This window comes from Piliocolobus tephrosceles, chromosome 20, assembly GCF_002776525.5.
Source record: "Piliocolobus tephrosceles isolate RC106 chromosome 20, ASM277652v3, whole genome shotgun sequence".
Taxonomy (NCBI): domain Eukaryota; kingdom Metazoa; phylum Chordata; class Mammalia; order Primates; family Cercopithecidae; genus Piliocolobus; species Piliocolobus tephrosceles.
Window position 1 is genome coordinate 46,935,302 of NC_045453.1, and position 25,071 is coordinate 46,960,372.

At 38.1% G+C, this 25,071-nt stretch overlaps 1 protein-coding gene across 6 annotated transcripts in view; it reads right to left on the reverse strand.

The window, feature by feature from the left end:
- The window catches only part of MACROD2 (mono-ADP ribosylhydrolase 2), a 2,106,139-nt gene that overhangs the window by 861,420 nt on the left and 1,219,648 nt on the right, over positions 1 to 25,071 (reverse strand). For 2 of the 6 annotated variants that reach the window (XM_023217827.2, XM_023217828.2), the window contains exon 1: positions 9,211 to 9,404. The exons of the other annotated variants lie outside the window; for them this stretch is intronic. The gene's annotated coding sequence lies outside the window, so the exon portion shown is untranslated. Of the gene's footprint in view, positions 1 to 9,210; positions 9,405 to 25,071 lie in introns of those variants that run through there. 6 annotated transcript variants of the gene reach the window in all.

The window sequence follows — 25,071 nt, forward strand, 5'->3', positions numbered from 1 at the left end:
AATATTTATGCCTAAACCATATAGTTTGAAGGTTTTTTTTAAAAAAGAACCCAAACATTTGATCTGTAGAAAATGAATTAAGGTTTACTTTTGCTTGTCATCACACACACACAAGGCAAAGGGGTACCTTCTCATTACAGTAATTTTCAGAGAGATGTTTAAAATAATAATTTATACCTGCTGGGGGACTGCTTCCTTGCAAACTGCTTTACTGCCCAACAAGCAGTAACACAAAGTTGACTCATTCCCTGTGGCAGGCTGTATTACCCAGAGATGGCCAAAACAATATCTCTCATCTCATTTGCTTTTTGGCAGTGTGGCTTTGCCACTCCGTTAACAAAAGCTGGAGTATAAATCCCTTCCCAATACTTAAACCAATAAAATGTCTTAAAGTGATTCTGCAAAATCAAATATATTGTTACTATAGCAAAAAATTAACAAGTTCCCATCCCAACACCAACAAATAATTTGTGGCAGGGATTTAAATTTTCTACCTCTATCTATTTTCTCTTCTTTCTTTGAAGTAACAGAAACTTAATATTTAGCTAAGTTAGGTGTTGCAACAGAAGGTGATAAGCCTTACTGGTTTTGCCTCTATCTCTTGGAATATTTGCTGTATGGATGCTCCTTCTAGGAAATTGACTCATTCCTTAACATGGATTATAATTACTTCTGACTATATTATCCTAAAAAGAAAAAATAGAAGCCCCTGAAGTGTGATTTAACTTCTGGGTTTACTTGGAGTCACACTTTAACATTATAATCATCCTTCTTCCAAGGTTCACTGTTACTGATTCTGATGGCATTAATTTGACTGAGTCATGCCATAGTGTGTGTTGAAAATAGCAGACAAGCTATGGCAGTCTTCTGTCTAGATGTTTAAATTCCAGCTTTGCCACATACCATCTGGTGATCTTGGGTGATATTTTGAGACTTGCCTGTAAAATTATCACACTGAAACTTTATTCATAAGAACCCCTGAGATTATTTGAAATAATGATTAAAGTACAGTGTTTGATACAGGGTGTAAGTCCCCATTTGCGTCTATTATTATTAGACACATTTCCTCACATATATAGAGCATTATTTTATCTGTAGAGTAATGAAAGGTTTACTTTCCTTCTCTACACTAGGGCTATTCTAGTCAATACATGCAAATGATAGGGTGTTTAGCAACTCAATTGCTGGTGGTCCTTTAGTCATTTTATTGGGGTGCGTGGAAGAATCTACATCATTATGCAGTGGAAGCTTTTTCTTTCTTTAGCCTTAGAATAGTCATTCTAGTATAGAAATTCTCTGAGAAATGCTTCCAGGAATTCCCATTGAAAAGTCTAACAAATGTTTTCCAACTAACACATTATGTTCTGAATTTATAGGCATAATCTGAGCAAAAAAGGTCTTGGCAGTCATTTAATGGAATTATTACAAAAGCAAATTAATATGTAGATTATTGGACAGTATTCATTTCATCATACAGGAGCATTTTTAAATTAGTTTCAGAAAAAGGGCACTCCATAATAAACTTTTAATTTCAAGAGTTGCACAAGGTAAGGGCTGAAAATTATAATAGGCCAGGTACCATGTCATCTCTGATATACTACAACACTTCTTTATGAGCACATTACAATTCAGAGCGCTAATAATAAAAAGAAGTGATGCTGAGATGATGAATTGATGCTATGCAATTAGACCTATTAGAATTCACAAGCGTCGACAGGCAATAATCAAACCCTTTTCATGCTGCCCATTGCAATTATCTTTGCACTTAAGAATCAACAAAGCACATAATGACTTGCACTCGATTAAAGAATTCATGAGAAATGGAATTTTAATTAGTGTGTGGAAAATTTGGGCCATTTATTACTTTACAGGACAACCAATTGTGAAAACTAGTTGAGAAGTTAAAAACAAGTGATAGATGCTTGGCTGGTCATGGTGAGAAAATTGGACAATGAAAATTTCTAATAGTGCCCCTCCCACTATAAAATTATGATTAATACATTAAAACCTATTATTGGGGAAGGGAGTCATAAGTGCATCATTGATATCATAATTGACTGATACACAGACATTAAATCCATAACCACAATATTTTAGACCATTCACACTCACATACACACAAATGTCACTTATACACCACCTACATCAGAATCAATGAATATCTATTAATTACTATCTGTGTGTGAAAAATAAAGTATATAATCTTAGAAGAAGTGAGTATATTAATTCAACATAGGATTTTTAAAAGCTCAGTGAGTGGAGATGATTATTACACAGTTCACAGATTTTTGTGTTAGTCACGAAAAACTGCTGTGTAATGGCTGTGTGTTTTTAATGCTGTTTATTCATAAAACATGTTTTCTTTTAATGCACTTGACCTTGGACTAGAAGATTAAATTATCTTGGTTTAGTTCATTTCAGATATAAATAATAGGTTTTGGCAGTTAACACATAAGTTAATGGAAATTCATATTTATCCGAAGTTTCCTGGATATTGAGTAAAAGGTACCATGTTTATAAATAGAAAATGTAAAGTGGCAATTTACAATGCAGTCAATTTAATAACATATTTCTCATGCTCAATTTATCATCTGATGTGAATCTAAAGTACAAATAGTCAAGGAAATATCCACAATCACTGCTGCACTCTGTGAATAAGTGAAAACAACAACAAAAAAGACTGAATACAATGGCCCTTCTCACTCGGTTCATAAAACAACCAGGAAAAGAAATCAATATTTATGAAAATAAATCACTGATTCAATCCTCAAACAAAGTCAAATTGTACATGAACAATTCTGGAAGTTATCTGTCTCTCATTTAAAAATCTCATTTACTTCGTTGTTAAAAATTATACTAATTTGCGATGTAAGATTTGAGTGTCTAAAATGTGGAAAATATTTGAATAAAAATGTATCCAGTGTGGCATCAGATATTTTAAAACTTTATGATCATTTGAAAAATCAAATGTGTGGTTTCTATAACAAAAAAATTAACCAGTTCCCATCCTAATATGAACAAAGAATTGTGGCAGGGATTGAACTTTTCTATCTCTGTTTATTTTCCCTTCTTTCTTCAAAGTAACAGAAACTTAATATTTAGCTAAGTTCACTGTTGCCAGGAATAAAATGTTACACTTTTCAGTAGTCCATGCCAGTAGATGTGGTCATGTGACCAAGTGTCATGTGACCAAGTGTCTCATAGAGCCTCTGGAAAAACTAAAAACATCAAAATGATTTCATTTTGCTCTTCTGACTTTCCTTTTTCTTTCTGTCTACACTGACATACTCTAACCTGATGATGGCTGGAACTCTAGCAGCCATCTTGGGTCATGAGGTAGATAAAATATCATAATACCTGTCAATTATAGGAAGTTTTACACAGTAATTTGCATAATTCTACCATGCACATATTTTCCCATTTGAGTTGTAGGAACTCAGCAAGATAGGTCATTAAGCTGTTTGTTTCCTTCCTTTCTTTTATATGCTGCTCCTTCCTGGGTTAATGTGATTAGTTTAAATCATTAAAAAAATAGATGAACTTAAAAGTACAATTCCACCAAGGCATTTAGAGAAAAGAAATATTAATGTGTAAAAACCATGCTATGGGCTGAGTCAAGTATTGCAGATGAATACCAAATTTAGTGCTGAGCTTCCAGGCAACTAAAGAAAGAAATACATGAAGTGTCCAAAGAGACAATCTGCTCTTTTCTTAACCTGATAGTAAATTTAAGGACGTCTACTTCGTTGAACTCTCATGTAAGGACTATCAAATGACATAGTGGATGTCTTAAGCAGTAGTTATGCAAATGGTGCAGAACATTCTGCATATAGCCACCACACTGTCATCAAAGAACCAGAGGGTATATCATTATGTCTTGATTTGGAACAAGATTTCTCCATGTAGCTAAAATGATATGACTTCAGCATAGTCTACTTTTTATATGGTTCAATTTTAGAGCATCTAAAGGAATAAGTGGTTTGTTTGGTCCTTCAAATGTCTCTCCCAAATATCAGGCATCTCGAGTGATCTTCGAGTGATATTCAGGTTCAGGTATCAGTTCCATTATGACCACCAAAACAATACTGCGCTCTGGCAGAATGTGATGTATAATCCTAAACATCTGATCTCATCATTAACACTGTTCAGACCCCAGGGAGGTGATTACGTTTCTTTTCCTGTATCTTAGAATAAAAGGACACTGCATTTGAATGTCACAAAGGGTTGTGGATTGTGCAAATGCAAAACATCAGAGATGGACATCCTTTCAGAGTGGAAGGAGGATTTAGCAATAGAAGTGCTTAGGTAAGGGGAAAAATAATTAACTTGTCAAATCTTTCCTCTAAAATAGCTTAAGTGCAAAAGATTCTCAAATAATAAAGCGTTGTTTCCTAGGAGAAACAAGTATCTGTCTCAATTTCCTTTAAGTAACAAACTGTGGTCTTGGGCAGTATTCATGAATGAACGTTGGATGTATGACAGTTGTACGTGGTGGCTAAGTCACCTATTGCAATAATAAGTAATTTGTATCATTGTCTCATGTACTTGTTGGCTTAATGTATAACTACTAAATGTTTACCCATATGGCATTAGGTGTCCATTGGTACTCTTGTCCTGGGTCCTGCAAATGTTAGAGGAGACATGGCCAAAATAGTTAAAAGTTGTATGTCAAATTAAAAGTGTATTCCTCTGCTTGGTGTGTGAGATATCTGGGGAGAGGGGCACTCATCATTTGGCTTATTTTATAAGTGAGGAAACTGAGATCTGTAGAGAAGCTCTGTGCCAGAGAACCCAGTTTCCTTCTAGACCACCTAAGAGACTTTCCACCAACCCAGGTTTCACCTCACCATAATTAATTTTTGTTTTATGTCCGAGATGCTACCCAAATTGCTCATGCTACCCAAATCGTGGTTTGCGATCAGCAGCAGCAGCAGCACCACCTGGAAGCTGGCTGGGAATTCGAAATCCTGGGGCTCCACCCTAAACCTGCTGAATCAGCCTCTGGGAGTAGCGTTGGAAATCTGTGTTTCATGAGCTTCCTAGTGAATTCTTTATGTACTCCCAGTTGATAATTTGCTTCTAACTCCTTGTTACTCAAGGTGTGGTCCATGGCCTAGCAACAGGAGCATCTCCTGAGAGTCTGTTACAAATGCACAATCTCAGGCCTACTGAATCAGAATCTGCATGTTAAAAAGATGTATGGAGGATCTGTATAAACATTAAAGTTTGAGAAGGGCTGCTCTGATTGTATCTGTAACTTAAACAAACACCAGTTAGATTACATATAGTGAAATCGCATAGAACTAGTCTCTGAACTACAAATCGGGATCATGCCTTGTGTCATTTTATAACTTTCTAGCACACGGAGTTTAAATAAACTGCAACGAGTGCTAGCAAACAGCACAATCTGGGTTCCTAGTGATCCCCTTACATAGTTAATATGGTTTCACTTAGTTTCATCATTTTAAGTCTACTCGGAGAGTGGCACATGTTGCTCAGCCATTTAGAAATTTAAACATGATACAACCATACTGGTGAATGACTCTTTTAAAGCCTCAGCATACCTTGTAGTCAGCTACTAACAGTGATTTGATCTTTTCTCACCTTTACCCCACCAAAAATGAGGTAACTGGGTGAGAGGGTCAAACACTGCAAAGAAAACCAGATTGAAAAAATAAGAGTATGGCAATTTGACCCAAAGGAAAGTGACTAAATATATAGTCATCAAAGTAGCATGCAAAGTTTCAGTATTTAAATCAGTCACTAGAGAATTTGGGGAGGGTGGGGGAGACTATCTGAAACCTCAGTATTTTACTCCAGTGTTTTCTTCTTCAACTTATGACCCAGTATGCTAATGAAACAAGGCCTTAACTGAAACTACGAAGGCCACACTTCAGAGGTTAAGATAAATTTGCGGGCAGGTTTTTGATAAGAAGCTAATTTTTCTCCTCTTATTTTTGATGGTTACTTAATAAACGTTTAAGTGTTTAGACTTGAAAATAACTACAATCTGAGTTGGCATCATTATGGATGACATCTTCAGAACTGAACTTTTCAACTTGGCTTCTGCCTCATTATTGAACAGTAGGTGCTGCATGCTATTTATATTCCTGTCTCTTGAGGCTAATGATAGTAATGACCAAATGGTTAGAGGATACTCAAAGGGTTGTGGCTACTTTTCGTTTCTGTTACGGGCTGTAACAACTTATTTGGTCCTCATTTTCACAAAACACAGAAACAGAGGTAAAATAATTTAACAAACTTTAAAACAGCATGAACAAACTGGAAAATATTTCCATAAGCAAATATGACAAATGATTAATATATTTAATCCATAAAAAGCTCATGTACACCAATATAAAATATCTATTTCCCCAATAGATACTTGAAAAATGTTAATTATAATTTTAGTAACAATTATAACAAAGTCATTTAATGGCTCTTTACCACTGCCAGGAATTGTGCTAAGTATTATGCTTACAACATCTCATTTAATTCTTACAATTCTGTGAAGTCTTTATTATCCTCATTTTCCAAATGAAAAAATGGGAATTCAAAGAGGTTAAATAAATTGCCTGGAGTCACACATCCATACATTTACACAGTAGTTTTTTTGTTTTTGTTTTTTTGTTTTTTTGAGACAGGATCTTTTTCTGTTGCCCAGGTTGGAGTGCGGTGGTGCTTTGACCTCCCAGGCTCAGAGTGACCCTCCCAACTCAGACCCCCAAGTAGCTGGGACTATAGGCATGCACCACCATGCCTGGTTAACTTTTTGAACTTTTTGTAGACATGAGGTCTCACTATATTGGCCGAGTTGGGCTCAAGTAATCCTCTTACCTCAGCCTGCCAAAGTGCTGGGATTGCAGGCATCAGCCACTGCACTTGGCCTACAGTACAGATTAATGTTACATCTGTCCAGTTGCCACTATCTAAAAGGACGTGGATCATGTACAAATTTAAAAAACAACAACAAGAAAAAAGAAGTCCAGATGCTAAACATTTGAAAAAAAGAAATGCTCAGTGAAGCCACTATTCAATGACATTAAATTTAAAACAACTATTAGAAAAGACTGAACAGTATGAAAGTCGAACCCAGTCAGGAGGCCATGAGATAAGCACGCATACGCACTGGTGGGGTCACATGTCAAGAGCTTTTGATATGCTTCTAGTTCCCAGCAGATTCCGACACTCTAGGGAGTCTCTTCTATGGAAATAATTTTGTAAACGTAAATTGTGGGGTTCATAAAAATTGCCCTCACAGGAGTCTACACAAAAGAGAAAATTAGGAAAAAATAAACTGCCAACCACAAGGGAGCAGTGAAATGAATTACGGTCCATTAACCCAAAGGAATATTATACCATTATTAAACAGTAATTATGAGAAAGTTTACACAGGATAATACTAATGATATAGTAGTTTATTGAAATCATGAAGACAGTTGTATATCCAGTGATCTCTAGTATACAAACATAAATAAATAGGTATAAAAAGTAGGAAAAATGCCAAATGTCGAATGTAAGCAATAATTATCTCTGAGCAGTAAATTTATAACAAATTTTTGCTTTTTATTATGTCTTCTAATAAACATATTCACTTAGAACTGACGTGTTTGCAAGGTTTATAATGGGACAGTTAGTAAGAACTACCTTAACTTTTAAAAATTGGAAACTTCTGGCCAGGCACAGTGGCTCACACCTTGTAATCCCAGTACTTAAGAAGCTTGAGAGGCTGGGCGCAGTGGCTCATGCCTGTAATCCAAACACTTTGAGAGGCTGAGGTGGGTGGATCACGAGGTCAGGAGTTGGAGACCAGCCTGGCCAACATAGTGAAACCTCGTCTCTACTAAAAACACAAAAATTAGCCAGTGTGGTGGTACACCCCTGTAGTCTCAGCTACTTGGGAGGCTGAGGCAGGAGAATTGCTTGAACCCAGGAGGTAGAGGTTACAGAAAGCTGAGACTGCACCTTTGCACTCCAGCCTGGGTGACAGAGCAAGACTCCATCTCAAAAAAATAAAATAAAATAAAAGGGAGGCCGAGGCAGGCAAATTGCTTGAGTCCAGGAGTTCAAGACCAGACTGGGCAACATGGCAAAAACCCATCTCCACAAAAATATAAAAATTAGCCAGATGTGATGGTGTGTATCTCTAGTCCCAGCTACTCAGGAGGGTGAGATGGGAGGAGTACTTGAGCCTGGAAGGCAGAGGCTGCAGTAAGCCACAACCATGCCACTGCATTCCAGCCTGGGCAACAGAGTAAGATGCTGTCTCAAAAATAAAGTAAAATAAAATAAAATAAAAATTGGAGGCAGGGAGTGGTGGCTCACACCTGTAATCCCAACACTTTGGGAGGCCAAGGCGGGTGGATCATGAGGTCAGGAGATCAAGACCATCCTGGCTAACACGGTGAAACCCCGCCTCTACTAAAAATACAAAAACATTAGCTGGGCGTGGTAGCAAGTGCCTGTAGTCCCAGCTGCTTGGGAGGCTGAGGCAGGAGGATGGTGCGACAGAGCGAGACTTTCCGTCTCAAAAGAAAAAAAGAATTGGAAACTTCTCAAAATAATCACAGAAAAAGTAAATGTCAAAAAATTATTTAGGGGGACTTAGGGAAATTAAAAAGAATACTCACTTAAAAAAAGTGATAAGCATTAAATCTAAACTCTATAAAACTTGGCTGTAAGCCATAGATTGAATTGTCTGGTGGGTAGTTTTATTCCTGTTCCCTTAAATTAAGAAATGTTTATATCTTTCAATACAACTAAAATACAATACTTTAAAAATATTTTAAACATTTTATTGTCGCCTAATGGTAACACATGATAATGAGATATAATCTATTTAAAGCTCTAAGAATGTGATTCAAAGTTTAAAAATCTATGAAATTATGAAAACATGTATATATATACTTTTTAAATTATTAGCAGTATTTACTAGTATTTTCTTTTTGTGTAAAATATAGAAAAGTAAATTTTCTCCTTTGGGATGTCATTTTCATGATGAACATTGAAACCAAACTTTGAGCAAAAAGCCCTTCATGGTTAACTGACGAACTACATGAAGAAAAGATTAAAGGTAACTTAAAAAAAAAAAAAAAAAAGTCATGCATATATGGGGAACAGGGAAACTCACCAGTGCATGCAAAAGAGAACCAAACCAAACATGAAAAGAATTAATACAAATTAGGGACCTTATAAGAGTGAGCAAAATACCTGCATAAACTGGCTCTATGTGACCTCTCCTGACTGCTGAGTTTCCAAAAAAATGTGTTCTTTGGATACCTGAGGCGCAAAGGGCTCCGATTTTTAAAGGCTTTTTATGTAGTCTTTCCAAAATAGGCAAAAGTATCCCTGGTAAGGTCTGAGCCCATCATTTGCTTCTCTGATAGTGGCCTATCTGGTATGGACAGGACTCAGGCACTTCAAAGCAGAAGAGAGGGGTAGAGAAATATTATGGGGTGGATGAAGTGGGTACTTCCCGATTTCAAGTACACATTGTACCTTCTTTACAGTTCTCCCTCTTCTTAGTCCTGGCCAACAATGAAACGTAACTTAAAACCCATTTCAAAAACATATCCAAAACTTGGAACAGGTGAAAGAGTGTTTTTGCAGAGTAGTGTTGGGCTTGACTTACTACTGATTGGACTACTTTACAACTCTTAGAATGTAGAAGTTAACCCATAGATTTTTGTCCAGTAGAGATGCAAATTATTTCTTTCCAGTGGAAGGTATAATCCCAAGGATTTGGTTTATGGTCCTCTAAGACATTCACCAATTCTGTATCTAACCCAGAAATCTTATTTTAATATCTTGGGTAAAATTGCCATATAATCCTCAAATGCTTTTTAAGACTGATTTTAACATCTTACTAGTTTCCTCATTAATTAATGAATTAAATAATACATTTGTTGTGTGTTCTTGCTATATATTGTTGGTTATATTTTTAGTTTTTTGAAATCAATTTTCTTTTTCATTTTTTAATCTTCAACTTCTATTTAAGTTCAGGGTACGTGTGCACATTTGTTACACAGGTAAACATGTGCCATGGTGGTTTTGCTGCACAGGTCATTCAGTCACCTAGCTATTAAACCCGGCATCCATTAGCTATTCTTCCTAATGCTCTCCTTTCCCCTACTCCACTCTTAAGGGCCCCAATGTGTGTCGTTCCCCCATGTGACCATGTGTTTTCATCATTCAGCTCCCACTTATAAGTGACAACATGTGGTATTTAGTTTTCTGTTCCTGCATTAGTTTGTTGAAGATAACAGTTTCCAGCTCCATCCATATCCCTGCAACAGACATGACCTCGTTCCTTTTTATGGCTGTGTCACATTCCATGGTGTATATGTACCACGTTTTCTTTATCCAGTCTATCATTGATGGCCATTTGGGTTGATTCCACATCTTTGCTATTGTGAATAGTGCTACAATGAACATATGCATGTGTGTATCTTTATAATAGAAGAATTTACGTTCTTTTGGGTACATCTCCAGTAATGGGATCACTGGGTCAAATGATATTTCTGCCTCTAATCTTCAGAGAATCACCACACTGTCTTCCACAATGGTTGAACTAATTTATACCCCCACCAACAGTGTAAGAGTGTTCCTTTTACTCTGCAACCTTACTAGCATCTGTTGTTTTTTGACTTTTTAACAATGGCTATTCTGACTGGCATCAGATGGTATCTCACCGCGGTTTTGATTTGCATTTTTCTAATGATCAGTGATGTTGAACTTTTTTTGTGTGTGTTTGTTTGCTGCATGTATGTCTTCTTTTGAGAGGTGTCTGTTCATGTCCTTTGCCCACTTTTTAAGTGTTTTATTTCCTGTAAATTTGTTTAAGTTTCTTGTAGACTTTGGATATTAGAACTTCGTCATATGGATAGATTGCAAAAATTTTCTTCCATTCTATAGGTTGTCTGTTCACTCTGACGATAGTTCCTTTTGCTGTGCAGAAGCTCTTTAGTTTAATTAGATCCCATTTGTCAATTTTTGCTTTTGTTGCAATTGCTTCTGGTGTTTTTGTCATAAAATCTTTGCCTGTGCCTATGTCCTGAATGGTATCACCTAGGTTTTCTTCTAGGGATTTTACAGTTTTGGGTTTTACATTTAAGTCTTTAATCAATATTAAGTTAATTTTTGTATAAGATGTAAAGAAGGGGTCTACTTTAAATTTTCTGCATATGGCTAGCCAGTTCTCCCAGCACCACTTACTAAATAGGTAATCCTTACCCCATTGCTTAGAAAACGATTCTTTAACACCACAAAAGTTAAAACTGAAAGACTTCTTACAAAATAATTTGTCTATACTCTTAAAAATTTCAAGATTATGGAAAAAAAAAAAAAAGATAAGGAACCACGAGGCTAGAAGAACATGACAGCTAAATGCAAACGGTAATTCTGGAGTGGATCCTGGACTAGAAAAATGTTTTTCTTCCTTCCACTATAACAGAAATTAGTGAAAAAAAATTGGTAATACTAAGATCTACAGGTTAGATAATAGCATGTAATCCATGTTAATTTCATGGTACCGTGATTACATAATATAATTGTTTTTAAGAAATAGTCTCTACAATATTTAAGGGTAAAGAGCACCAACTCTACAAGTTACCTCAAAAATTCAGGAATTAATAATATATACATATTATTGATATTATGGAATGATTAAAAAATATGATAAAGATTTCACTGAGAAATCGTGAAGGGTGTACTAGAATTCTTTGCATTATTTTTACAACCCTTCTATAAGTCTAGAATTTTTCAAAGTAAGATTAAAAATATGCTACATAAATAAGAATCAGTTAAAGTATGCATGAAATCATATAATCAAGGTCATCCATAACAACACTAATAAACTCTGATTTAACACTGTACGGTTGTTACAATTCTTTTCCTTCCCTTTATTATCTAGCTTTACCTGACTGATTTCTTTTCTTTTTTTTTTTTTTTTTTTTTTTTTTTTTGAGACAGAGTCTCGCTCTGTCACCCAGGCTGGAGTGCAGTGGCTGGATCTCAGCTCACTGCAAGCTCTGCCTCCCGGGTTTATGCCGTTCTACTGCCTCAGCCTCCCGAGTAGCTGGGACTACAGGCACCCACCACCTCGCCCGGCTAGTTTTTTGTATTTTTAGTAGAGACGGGATTTCACCGTGTTAGCCAGGATGGTCTCAATCTCCTGACCTCGTGATCCACCCGTCTCGGCCTCCCAAAGTGCTGGGATTACAGGCTTGAGCCACCGCGCCCGGCCTACCTGACTGATTTCTTGAAGAAGGTTTTTTTTCGGGGGAGGGGGGGGGCAGAGTCTTGCTCTGTCACCCAGGCTGGAGTTCAGTGGCTCAAACTCGGCTCACTGTAACCTCTGCTCCCCGGGTTTAAGGGATTCTCCTGCCTCAGCCTCCCAAGTAGCTGGGATTACAGGCACCCACCACCTCGCCCAGCTAATTTTTTGTATTTTTAGTAGAGACCGGGTTTCACTATGTTGGTCAGGCTGATCTTGAACTCCTGACCTCCAGTGATCTGCCTGCCTCGGCCTCCCAAAGTGCTGTGATTACAGGCGTGAGTCACCACACTCCGTCTCCCTGACCAATTTCTTTTAAACTTTCATGGTATAAACATTTTCTCCCCAATTGAAGCACGGAAAGATTCAGCAACCATGATATCATTACTAATCTGGGATTTTGCCAATACCTGATGCTGTTTTTCACTATAGACACCAGATTGGAGATTTTCCAACTTGCCCCTTGGGACATAACCACCAAGAGAGGGCTGTGAGAGTAGGAGAATGAAGGAGTGACGGGGGACTGGGGCAATAAGAGGATGAGGGTGGGAGCCAGTGTGCAAGATGGCAGGCTATTTATTCATCATTCATCTCCCATTTCTTTCTTTCTTTCCTTGAGTTAGGGTTTTGTTCTGTCACCCAGGCTGGCTAGAGTGCAGTGACGTGGCTCACTGCAGCCTCAAACTTCTAGGCTCAAGAGGTCCTCCCACCTCAGCCTCTCAAGCAGCTGGGACTACAGGTGTGTGCCACTACACTTGGCTAAGTTTTTTATTTTTATTTTTGTAGGCATGGGGTCTTGCTATGTTGCCCAGGCTAGTCTCAAACTCCTGGCCTCAAGTCATTCTCCCACCTCAGCCTTCCAATCATCTCCCAGTTCTATCTACTGTATGTTAGCTACCATTCTTTTCTCTGAAGTTTGTCTTGATATTATACTACAGTTCAAGCAGAAAGAGCTATTTGGGAAGAAGCAACTCTGGCTCTTTCGGCCAAGTTAATTTGACATAGATTTTGGAAGAACTTCTTTTAAAGTAATACTGTAATACATATTTCTGTAGACTCAGAAAACTTATGAGAAAACAAGATAAAGAAAGAAGTAAAGAAAAAGAATAAAGGAGAGAGAAGAGAAAGAAGATGGGAGGTAACCACACAAACAGGCAGACGTAGAGCCCGTTGATGACCAGTGGATGTATTCTCATGCACAACCGAAAACTCAGATTTGCTTCTTCAATGACACCAGCTTTCAACCAGGCCACCAGGACAGCACAAAGCTGACAGCTCTGTCTCTGATAATAAAGACGCAGAAATAGCTCAGCCGTGTGTTTTGACACCAAAAATTCACTGTGGAGTTAGAGATCAGTTTGTTAGGAACGTTGCAAACTGTAAAAATCTAAAAGGTTTTTAAATATTAATAGCACTTGAATGGTTTTCTCCCAGATGGCCACAAAGCTGACTATCGTTCTCTCCTAGAACCCTCTGCTGTTTATCCTCTAAATGTCCCCAATATAAAACAGTTTTAATCTTTTGTTGCTGCTGTAAAACTTGATCTACTGTGGAACAACATAATTAAGTGTCAGTGTCTGGATGTATGGAGTGAGAAACAGACAGAATAATCCAGCATGTATGTCACTAACAATTTAGTTTATGGCTCAGTGATAATGGGATCCCTGATTATGAGCAGGATGCCTGGCACTGGAGGCTTCTTAGCTCGAAGCCCAGGTGTGTGGACATATGAGGTGGCAGAGGCAGTGCTGGTAGGAGCACGTGAGCCTCACTTTTTGCCTATCTTTTCTAGTTTATTTGCCTGCTAAAAGTCTACATCACTCTCACAGTACAATTTTAATGTAAAGCCAGTTGGAAAGGAACAACAGTTTGATTTGAAAGATTTGATGTTCCGTTATACTTGTTCTTGTGAAAATTATGAAAAGGCTGTGAATTAAAATGTAAGTGCCAGAGAGCTACTGTCTTGATGTTATGGCTTGCTGGCAGTGTTGGCAGGCAAACCCAGAAGGTGATCCAAGTTATACCTACAAACAATGCGAGTTATGAACAGAGAGGAAGAGGTCGGGAGGAAGGAGTGAAGACAGAGGGGACAGAAAAGGGAAGAATGAGAAAGGTCAGAAGGAAAGGGAAGAGAGGATTAGTATTTTCTGGGATCAATTCCCAAATAAACTATATATATATATATATATATATGGAGAGAGAGAGTTTTAGGTAGGTAGGTAGGTAGGTAGATAGATAGATAGATAGATAGATAGATAGATAGATAGATAGATAGATAGATAGATATGTAGTAAATAGAGGGCACATATAGTTATAGAGTTTATTTAACTATATATAGTTGTATATATGTATTAACTCTATATATACACATATATGTGTGTATATCATTAAAAATTTAGAAAACTACACATGCATATATATATACACACACACACTTATATATACACATATATATACACACACACATATATATATACACGTGTAGTTTTCTAAATGTTTGATGATTTGGTGGTTGTTATATGACTTAAATGCTTCATAAATCAGGGAAAATTTCACCTCCAAAATGAAGATATCCCTACCTCCCATCTAATCCTTGAGTCAGAGTTTTATCTTCCCTGTGCAATGCTCAGAAAGGCATAATAACATTTATCCCATTTATTTTCTTCTTTCTCTGTTTTCATAGCCGATAGGAAATATTTCTGATTGGCAGAGGGTTTTTCTTTCGGCAGGTGGAATGGCTTATGCCCTGCCAGCCTGGGAGTACTTTGTCTGTTGAAAGTGACTTTGTATGTGGCTGCTCTGACCCCTTCTGTGTTGGTCATCTTAGGGTTTGCATCTCAAGGAGCAGGCTTCTTTGATGTTCCTCAGTGAGGGGCTGGGTTGGGGGGACTTGTGGTGCAGCACATAGTTTTGGCTGCCCCATGCCACATCCTTTGGCCCACCTCTTCACTCTAACTGCAGTCAAGAGGTGAACTGTTCCTGGCATCCTAATGGCTTCCCTCCTCACATGCCTTCAGGGCAATCACCTCTTCTGTCTCCGGGCTTTCTCTGAAGCCTTAGGCACAGTCTCTGTGTGTGAGCTCATCCCAGAAGTGCATAGATGTGAATGTCCCTGCAGACCACCCTCAACCACTGGGGGCTGAGAGTCAGGGAGTAAATACTTCTGCCTCCTGTTCTCTGTATGGACAATTCTGAGGTACATTCTACATAGTTGCCCAGAGGAACCCCAGTGGAAATGAGTCCCAGGCTTCACTGTCTCACTCTTCCCACTTCTTCATTTTTGTTTTCTGGGGATCACTTCCCAAATAAACTATATATGCCCTGAATTAACTATACATGTAGTTTTCTATATTTTTGATAATTTGGCATTGCCGCCTTGCTGACTAAGGAGGGACTGCCTCTATCAGGGTTGGTCAGTTCTTAGAGATAGCAAATGAGCCCTAGAGAACATGCCTTTCATATCCAGACCAACCAATCCAGAGCCCATACTCTGAACCAACTCCTCTATATGACTCTTAAACATGAGGGGGCAATAGTTCTTTCCCATAATTATCCCAGGCCAAGGTACCAGACCACTAGAGATAGTCCCTAAATGCCAATTCTAACCCTGTATATCCTGCCTTGCCTGGCTCTTCCTGCAGAAACCACTCTAAGGCCTCCTGTGCACCCTTCCCCCTCACTCCCTTTGCCTCCTGACTGGGACTGGTGCTATCCCGTGTGGCCCCACAGGGCATGGCTGCCCCCTCCTCTTAGGAACTGTGAGTAACAAACTATCATTTCAATGGTGGTTACCTCCTGACCTGTTGGCCTCATAACACCTGAATAATAATAAAATCTATGCTTTAAAACAGTCCCAAATTCTTATCTCAGGCTCTGATTCCAGAGGAACTGAAAGACTGATGATTACCTATACATATTTTCTAAACGAATGCATGATGATTCTCGAGAGGTAATTCTACAGAGGAGGAAGGGGAAGAGCATTCAGTTGAATGCCCTCTACTGAGGGGTCTGTGAATATGGGGTGACCACTGAGCTCATCTGCTGAGTCATTTAACTACATGTCTCACATGAAGAGAAAGAAGGAAGCAGTATGTATTTGAGCCTCTCAGTGAGAAAAGAGACCATTTTTCATCTCAGGCCCCAGGGTATCTGTTAGTGCATTGGGAGAGGTAATTCATTAAATGAACCTAAGGTTAATGCACCTTCAAAATACAGCAATTTATCTCCTCTTCTTCAATAGGATCAGGCCAGGAGGTTCTACTGCTGGAAAAAAAATCATCTCGGTGAGATACCCCTGTAATGATCTCAGGTCCCCTGAATTCCATCTTTCTCATTTATTATACCTATATGACTAATGCACTGGGTGAGAGGATCTGTATTTTCTCCTCAAGGTATAAGTACTTAAGTTATCTCTTGAACACCAGGATATTTTTATATTTCTCTTTATACATTATATATTTTCCCTCCCCTACTGAATTCTCCTATTCCAGCCTGACCGAAGTGCAGCCAGGGAGGCATCAAAAAGGAGGGACACGCTAGTTTAAAGGAGTTACTTAGAAATTTTAATAGCCTATTTTAGAATAAAGTCAATAATAGCAGTTACGATGTTGTTATAAAACCTGCTGTGTTAACCAAGTGAAACCAAGGGAAACAAACACAGCCACGAGTGAAATTTTTCATACTAGATTGCCCGAATTCTGGTTTATTCTCAGAAAAATTATTCAACTTCTCTCTTTCTCTCTCTCTGTGTATGTGTGTGTACATACATATACACATACACACGAATATTTATTCACATACATATATACCCACATACACACATGCATATTTCTAGAATTTTAACAGTATGTCAAGCACTATGTTGGTCATGGAAAAAAAAAAAAAATTCAGTCTTGGTTTCTGCCCTGTTCATGGTAGTCACTCAGGGACTCAGCCTGATGGAGGCTCCAAGTTGGCTAGGTGCTTGTATTATTACCTTATGAAAAAGATGGCATGATAAATCATGTATTAGCTCTCAGTCCCTTCACTCAGAAGTGAACTATATCACAATTGCCCACATGTCATTGGCCAAATCAAGTCATATGACCATGCTGAACCCTAAAGGGGATAGGAGATTAAAATCTTATCTTTGGGCTAAATGGCAGGAAACTAGAAATGTTTGATAAATAGCACTGATGTCTATGACATTTACCAATCAACAGTGGTGAAATTTATTTCCTTTCAGGGTTTATGTAACTTTAGCTGAGTTAGTTTATTGCCCAAGGCTGAATATAGTTCCAAAAAAAAAAGAGCAAGAGTCAGTTCTTACTATTTTAAGGAGGACAATTACAAATTGCCAAGCAGAATTGCTACGTGTATTTCAAGGTCAAAAAACTCATATTCCCTTAGGAACAGTGCCTTATAAATAAAGTCATTGTCATAAATGACAGCCCATTTAAAGAATCACACACCAATCACATAGAGTTTTCATCACCCGAGTCTCTCAGAATAATAAATGTTTCATAATGCACTTGAGGCATCATCTCATGACTTGGGCTTACAATGAGGAAAGCACATCTTTGAAAAGTATGAAGAGAAGAATATGGGCTTTCACACAAAATGAACAGTGCTGCATCCACTAAATAGTCTGGCTTCACGGGAAACTGCTAGCACAAAAAACAGAGGGCCCTGCCCAGACACAGAACCTGATTAGAATCAGTTAACCCTAATAGGTTAATATACTAACCATGTTACTTGAGTCTGTGGAGATACAGAGGTCTGAACACACGCCATTATGGATATTTTATCATTATTTGAGCACAAAGTAGGTATTTTCCATTTTGATCTGCTACTTCTTTCTCCCCTGGCTCCTTTTTAGCATTGAACCGGGGGCAGAGGGAGGTGAGGGAAAATGAACTTTTATATGGAATTGAAGCGAGTGGTCAGTTCTGCTTTGTCAATGATAGACAGCCTAGACAACTAAGGTCAAATAAGACTGGAATAATTTATATGAGAAAGTGAGGACTTTATGCAAAAATATATTAATATATCCAATCAAAGGTGATGGCTGTCTTACCATTGAATGTTCTTTTCCTATATTGATGTGCTGAATTTTATAAAAATCCTACGATTGTGTTTCTGAAAGCCCCCATTACATTCCTGTGTAGGGGATGGATGGAGTGAGAATCCAGGATAATTAAGGATATCAGAAGTATCCTTAATACCAGAAGAAAAAGGAAGAAAAACACAACTTTTTTGAACCTCCCTTGTGAAACAATTTTTTAAAATGAACCAAACATTAAACAATCAATTTCTGAGAACACAGAACAAATTGCTTACTCATGGATAATTATGAACAAATGAACAAATAGCAGGCTTGGAGATTATGATAAACCCTTAAAGGAGAAATGTAATTAATGATGATGATAAAAATGCTAAGTATTTGTAATAATAATTATAACATGTCTGTCTCCAGAGGTCCTAGTTTTTAATGTTCCTTTTCAGAAAACATCATCAGAATTTAATCAAAGGCACTGAAGGAAAATATGGATAATTTTCTCCTTAACTACACTGAACGTCCATGTAAAGGCTCTTGGTTATCATTGAGAGATGTTCCAGTAAGCACTGAAATGGCCCCTGTTGTGCATAGGGACAACTGTCTCACTGTCCAATAACCTTAAATGTTGGGTGTGCATACAAGGTTCCTTTCCTCCTAGGCTAACTTTAGTTGACCCATAATAGATCTATTAGTTAAGGATTTATCTAAACCATTTTAAAACTTATTTATATTGTGAATATTTTTTACTTTTTTGTGGGTTCAAGTGCTTAATAAAATTATTGAGTTTGATGTAAGGCATATTTTAACATGTCTGAAAACAAGTATCACAGAGTTCATAGCTGGAAAAGACCTTGGGTCATCATAAAGGGACAATGTCATTTGCCTAAAGTCATACAGTCAGTAAAATGAAAATCCTGGCCTCTGAAACCAGTTCACTGGACTCCAAAGCAGCCTCCTAAAACTAGCTTATGTGCCAGCGTGGTCTGAAGCAGTGGCTCTCAACCATCAATCATGTCGTTGGCTCTTTGGCAGTTTGGTGGTGCTATGGACACTTCACATAGTAGTGTTTCCAAACGAATAAAATACAATATATAGGATTACAGAGAAAATGATTCATACTAAAATTAGCTTCTTAAAAAAGACATAGATATTTTAAAAACTTGTGAGATATTAATATAGCCATCATTATTAGCACATAAATAGAATTTAATTGAAGTTTTAATAGCTAGCATACTTTTGAAGCAGTTAGGAACACAAGTGAGGCTTCTAAGATATCTGCAAGTGCAGTGTGATACAAAAATACCTGAGACTTCCATGGGAGGCCAAGTTTCAGGCACTGCTATAACTTTTGGAGTTTACGGACTACATTCATCATTGCAGGACATTTAAATTTCAGTTAGTAGTTAGTGAACAATAAAATTTGTTTTTTTTCCTATTCTACTTCATGGGCCCAAGATTTCGAATCCCAGACCCCAGATTTACCAGATTTAACCCCAATAATGTATTCATACATATACCATTGTATATTTGGGTATACCATCTCCAACAAATACTTATTTAGCACTTCTTTTTTCCTTGCTGCTGTCCTAAGTCCAGAAGAAATACAGTGAAGAGTTCCTGTTTTATGGAGCCTAGAATTTAATTATGAAGACAAGATCCACACACACTGCTATTTTAAAATATTCCATAAAAGAAAACAATAGACTTCAGATCATTGGATGGCAAGGCTATCTAGAATCTGGTGCCAACTGAATGCTAAATGCATTAAAGCAGGTGTGCAGGTGAACAGAACATGGGTGCTAGTTTGTCTGCAGACTGCCTAATCTACCAGGTATGATGATGGAGACAAACAGTAAGTGGTATAAATAACTTACAAATCTAAATAGAGAGCCACACAGCCAAAGCAGATCCCCCAAAATGTGAAGCAATACATCAGCAAGGCTCAGACTAAATAGACAAAGTTCAGGGCTCTCCAAAAAAAAAAAAAAAAAAAAAGGGGGGGGGGTGTTTTCACTGCATGATGAGCATAAATGGAGGTTTTTGGGCAAAGACCCCATTGTCTTTGGTTTACATTCACTTTCCATCCATCTGTGAAAACATACATATACCCCAGTCTTTTGCTGACATAAATGGTTCCAAATTTGATTCCTAGGCTGGCAAACAAGGAGTCATTTCTTATGAGTAAGTGATATACGACACTGCATTCCTAAACATTTTCTCCCCCAAATTCTCAAAAGAAGTTTGAATGTCCACTTTGAAACTTGAGGATAAATGGTGGAAACTCATTTCCTTCTAATATTGGTGTTAGAATAAGACTTATTTAGCAAACAACAGATTTGTCAACTCTGAACTAAGCAGGAGAATGGCATCTGGTTCATAGTTTAGAAACCGAGATTTCTTTTGCTTTTATTGAATACATTCAACAATACAAAGAAGGGAGCACCTAGGTAATTTTAACTCGGTTATCAGACCATCTAAGTTGTTATATTTATAAATTAATTATGTAGTAAATTTAATAATAGGTAGAAGATATTTGAAACCAACTTCCTTTAAAGAGTTCCTAAGCTAATAATGACTATACTCACCAAAAATATGACATAATTGCCTTGAAACTTAATCTGATCCACTTTAGCCCAGATAAATGATACAGCATGTTGCTTAAATGAAATCAACACTGGTTACACACTCAGGAAACTGTAATTTTGGGTTAAATGTTGTGAATTATTTGAAGATAATCTATTTGGAAACCACAGAATGAGCCATCATAGACATTTTGAGGCATCAGAAAGAAAATAATTCAAAAGAATATTATATTATCTCATGTACCAAAAGTTTAAACTATTAAAAGCTGACAGACTGATTTTTTTCTCCTCAAATGGTGAGTCTGTGTTTATTTCCTTTTCACCAGAAACTCATTCATTCATCAATTTGACAAATGTTTATGGGCACCCCTAGATGTCTGGTAATAGGGAGGATACAAAGATAGAGTGTGATCTATGTACTTAAGGATTCGCTGATATAGTAACAAGATAAGATGTACACACAATCAACAAAGTGTCAAGCTCCACATGGTTAAAGAGCATTTCTTCATATCTGCCCCCACTGTATTTAAGTCCATTAAAACTCCCATCATGTTACCATAGAGTTGTTTGAATGCCTGCCTCCCTACTGAAACATCAGCTCCTGAAAGATATGGAGGTCATCTTATCATTTTGTCTCTAATGCCCACAATATGACTTGCAGGTATATTTTAAACATATATTAATTGAATGGAAGGGTAAGGGTATTTCTAACTAGCATTATCAGAGAGTGTTCTTGGATCAGTGAGGTTTTTAAGCGTGGCATGTGAAAACTATCATGATACTTTCCTCCTGGGGAACTGGGAAGACTGCATTTCCCAGAATTGTCGCATCTGCCTGGGATCAGGTGGCTGAGTGCTGGCCAATGTGGATGAAAGCTATGACAGCCACTCTCAGGTCCAGCCATGAAATATTCCACGTGATCCTCTATTTTCTCTCTTTTGTCCACATGGCTAGAAGTGGAAGACTTGGGAGGGTAGAACCACATGTTGGAAGGACCCTAAATCCCCGAGTTTACTGCTTACAGGAGACTCACTCAACTAGGAGGATGACATTGGCCTTTGTGTGAAAGAGAAATAAACCTTTATTAAGTCACTGAGATGCTGGGGTTGTTTATTATAGCAACAACCCTATTCTGACTGACACATGTGGGTAAAATATTGACAGGTAAAAATAGGGGGCAGTGGATGGAGCAGGTCATTCCTTTTGGAGAGGATGACATGAGTTAGATCTACAAATCCATGGGAAGGCACCCAACCCCAGTATTTCCCCTAAAGATACAATTGTTCTCTTAGCTTACTTTTAGTTAGGATATCATGAAGCAGGGGCAGTAAGCTCATGGGCCCAATCTATTCCTTTAGATATTATATTTGTCTAAGGGAGTGTTGGTCCACACATTATTATAAAAAGTTGAATTTTGCCAGGCGCGGTGGCTCAAGCCTGTAATCCCAGCACTTTGAGAGGCCCAGATGGGCGGATCACGAGGTCAGGAGATCGAGACCATCCTGGCTAACATGGTGAAACCCCGTCTCTACTAAAAATACAAAAAACTAGCCGGGCAAGGTGGCGGGTGCCTGTATTCCCAGCTACTCGGGAGGCTGAGGCAGGAGAATGGCGTAAACCCGGAAGGCGGAGCTTGCAGTGAGCTGAGATCCGGCCACTGCACTCCAGCCTGGGCAACAGAGCGAGACTCTGTCTCAAAAAAAAAAAAAAGAAGAAGAAGTTGAATTTTGGCCGGGCGCGGTGGCTCATGCCTGTAATCCCAGCACTTTGGGAGGCCGAGGTGGGTGGAGCACGAGGTCAGGAGATCAAGACCATCCTGGCTAACACGGTGAAACCCCGTCTCTACTAAAAATACAAAAAAATAGCCGGTTGTGGTGGTGGGCACCTGTAGTCCCAGCTACTTGGGAGGCTGAGGCAGGAGAATGGCGTGAACCTGGGAGGCGGAGCTTGCAGTGAGCCAAGATCACACGACTGCACTCCAGCATGGGCGACAGAGCAAGACTCCGTCTCAAAAAAAAAAAAAAAAAAAAAGTTGAATTTTTTTGTTGCTAATAATTTTTAAAAGGGGAGGGTTCCTTGAAAAATTCGCTATCCAGAATGATTCAGGCTGAGTAGTATCTGATCCCTTTAAATAAGGCCTGGGTTCTTTTACCTTATGCAGCATCCACCACTCCCTCCTGCCTCACACCACGTCTAGTTCCAGCAGATAGTTGAGTTTGACACTCCTTCCTTTCAAGCGATTAAGGATTGGGGTTCCAGGCCCAGGCAGTGACTGTGTGTTTATTTGATTGTTTATCCTCATCTTGTTCCAGGTAGTGATTGTACTTGTTTCAGGGGAAGATGCACACTTATAAAAATGTTAGTGGTGTGATAAAACAAGGGATTTTGTTCAGGATGTGATTGGGAACACCACAAGCCTAACATCCTGGATGCTGCCAACTGTTTTGGGCTTAAGACAACGTTGCTGGTCTAGCCATTGCAATGGACATTGGGAAGTTTTACTCTCTGCTCTCTTCATTTCTGCATAAATGATAATTATTTCAGAAAGAATTGCTTTATTTGAGTATATGCTAGAGGTATGGGGCATGGGGAAAGGATAATCCAGAATAACTATCTGAGCGCAATATACTAAATAAGATCTTTTTTTTTTTTTTTTTTTTTTAAGACACAGGGTCTTGTTCCATATCCTAGGCTAGCATGCAGCCTCAAACTCCTGGGATCAAGCAATCCTCCCACCTCAGCCTCCAATGTAGGTGGGACTACAGATGCATGTCACCATGCCTGACTATTTTTATTTTATTTTATTTTATTTTATTTTATTTTATTTTATTTTATTTTATTGAGATGGCATCTCACTATGTTGCCCAGGCTGGTCTTCAACTTCTGGCCCCAAGCGATCCTCCTGCCTCAGCCTCCCAAAATTCTAGGATTATAGGAGTGAGCCATCATACCTGGCGAGATCCCATTTTTAATTGCTGAGGAATAGGAATGTAGAATTTCTGTGATTTTTTATTATGACTACAAGTTTCCATTGACTGGGTTATTTTCCTTCTTACTTAACACAAGCAGTGTAAGTGTATTCTGAAGTTCTGGGATCTGGCCACTATTCCATATGGGCTAATCAAGGCAAGAAATGCAACCAAGTACCTCTATGGATGGTGGTGGAAATGAGAATGGGAAGACAGAAGGCAGCTTGTACAAAAGCAGTTATAATTTTACAACAAAGTAAACCAAGTAAAGCTTCTGACCGGAAAAAAAATGATGCATTGACCATGTAGCTCATAATGATATTTTAATTTGTCCATTTACCTGCAGGTGCCTGTCTGCACATGTTTATAGATGTCACACCAATGAAAGTATAGGTATGTTTAAGATGCACCCTTACAGTTAACACATCCTAAATATAGTACCTCCATGTCAGGGCCAGAAGACTAAATGAATGAGTAAAGAAATGCTGTGTGAATGAATGAATTTTATAAAGGTATCAACCATCCTACACAATACCAGATGGCTCTAGTTTTTCTACACAGCAAATCAGGAAGTCTCCTAAAATATTGATAGAAAGAGATGCCTAGGGGAACACACCTGCATGCCTCTAAGTTATAAATAATGCTCCTGTGCTCTGAGTACCAGAAAAGATAAATTTTTGTGCTCATTGATATAAATTATTCTTCCCTCATTAAGGTCTAATGAGCCAAGATTAGGATATCCTGGATTCAGGGTCTTCCGCCCCAGGAAAATCAACTAGGTTCTTGTGTCTGAGCTTATGACCTTGTCAGCTGGTTTCCTGGCCCACATTTTTACATATTTCCCCACCACCTTTATTCACAGCTCACTAGATTGTAAATGTAAGACACAATTGCCCAATCATTTACCCTGGAGATTTAAGTCAGCATTAAACTTACCAATAGCTTTATTGCTCCAACAACCCATTTGGTTTTTTATTCCCTTCCCTCTCTCCACTCTCTTATCCCCAACTAAATGAATTTATAGTTTTGTTACTATGGGAAGACAGCTTAGGAATATGAAAAGATATCTGAAGCAAAACAGCAGAAGCAGTAAAAATTAGATGCAGGGTTTTACTTAGACTACTGCCTTTTAGGGTCTGTTCTTTTGCTAACCACAAATCTGGTTTCAGATTTTCATTCTACTCAATTCTCCAGCAGAACAGATGTGAA